We start from the raw sequence: 2,055 nt of genomic DNA, 5'->3' as shown, positions 1-2,055 counted from the left end.
CAACTTCCCAGCCTCTCTTGCACCTAGATGTGACCACGCAACTGAGTTCTGGCCAGTAAGATGTAAGTGGAAGTGTTCTATGGCGGCTTCCACAATTCTTATGCAAAAGACCACTGGCATTTGCCCACTGCTCCCTTCTTGTCTTTCCTCCAAGAGACTATAGATGCGATGATTAGAGCTATAGCCACCCATACTGCTTTAGGAAAATGAGAGCCCTCCTTGGATCGGCTACAGTGATGAGCTAAAAGGATCCTAGATTCTCAAAAACTTCATGGAAAAGAGGATGCCCATCAGTCCTGGACTCTTTATATTTCTGAAATTTTAAATGAAGAGAAAAATCAATTTATCTTTACCATTGGAAAAAACCATAATAGCAGCTTTATCCTCCTAGATAAAGGAGGAAGGCAGATTTAGAAATGACAGACTTTCACAGACATACACTGTGGAGCCACATCTCTCTCAGTTGGGGATAACAGGATATTATCTCTTTTTCAGCAATTATTCTTACTCTTAAGACAGATATAGTTGCTCTATACTAGGAGTCAGAGAATCCAGGTTGAAGTCTTACCTCTGCCACTAACTAGGCAAGTCTATCTAAGCTTTTGTAGGACACCTATGTAATAAATTTCCCTTGAGTCTTAAAATATAATGTATATGAAAAGTGTCCCACCATATAAATTACCACACACAAAATAGTTGATGAAATACCTGTAGAGAGAAGCTCTGTCTCACTTGGTATTCCTATTAACAAATATCCAATAAATACTTATTGAATAAATATTTTTAAGTCCTTGCTAAATGTATAAATTATTCTATTTTGGAGTTTAATAAAGTTCAAAGGACTTTAATATTAATTAAAGTATTACTTGAGAGACACAGTTCTTTAGAGACACAATTCTTAATTGTGACATCAGTCAAAAGACATAATGGTATGAAAACATAAACCTAGCTAATCCTGGTTCAAAAGCAGACCCCTATTTGCTACAGTAGTAGTAGTTAGTTGCTCAGTTCAGTTCAGTTCAGTTGCTCAGTTGTGTCCGACTCTTTGCGACCCCATGAATCGCAGCACGCCAGGCCTCCCTGTCCATCACCAACTCCCAGAGTTCACTCAGACTCACGTCCATCACCGAAAATAAATATTTTTAAGTCACTTTTTAAGTCTAAGTTCACTCAAACTCATGCCCATCAAGTCAGTGATGCCATCCAGCATCACCAAAAATGCCATCCAGCCATCTCTTCCTCTGTCCTCCCCTTCTCCTCCTGCCCCCAATCCCTCCCAGCATCAGAGTCTTTTCCAATGAGTCAACTCTTCACATCAGGTGGCCAAAGTACTGGAGTTTCAGCTTTAGCATCATTCCTTCCAAAGAAATCCCAGGGCTGATCTCCTTCAGAATGGACTGGTTGGATCTCCTTGCAGTCCAAGGGACTCTCAAGAGTCTCCTCCACCACCACAGTTCAAAAGCATCAATTCTTCGGCCCTCAGCTTTCTTCACAGTCCAACTCTCACATCCATACATGACTACTGGAAAAACCATACCATTGACTAGATGGACCTTTGTTGGCAATGTCTCTGCTTTTCAATATGCTATCTAGGTTGGTCGTAACTTTTCCTCCTCAGTGGTGTCCAACTCTTTGTGATCCCATGGACTGTAGACCACCAGGCTCCTCTGTCCATGGGATTCTCCAGGCAAGAATACTGGAGTGGACCTCCATTCCCTTCTCCAGAGAATCTTCCCAACCCAGGAATCAAACCCAGGTATCCTGCACTGCAGGCAGATTCTTTACCATTTGAGCTACAGGGAAGTCCTTTTTGGCAACAGCAAAATAGTTTAAATTAGAATAAAAGTTGTGGTATAAAAATAAAAAACTTTTGACACTTTTCCCTTGAAATTACCAGTTCAGTTCAGTCATGTCCAACTCTTCATGACCCCATGGACTGCAGCATGCCAGGATTCCCTGTCCATCACCAACTCCCAGAGCTTGCTCAAACTCATGTCAATCAAGTCAGTGATGCCATCCAACCATCTCATCCTCTGCCGTCCCCTTCTCCTCCTG

The sequence above is a fragment of the Bison bison genome, unplaced genomic scaffold (genome assembly GCF_000754665.1).
Source record: "Bison bison bison isolate TAMUID 2011002044 unplaced genomic scaffold, Bison_UMD1.0 scf7180017864451, whole genome shotgun sequence".
In the NCBI taxonomy this organism is placed as follows: Eukaryota; Metazoa; Chordata; class Mammalia; order Artiodactyla; family Bovidae; genus Bison; species Bison bison.
This window is presented reverse-complemented; position numbering follows the sequence as displayed.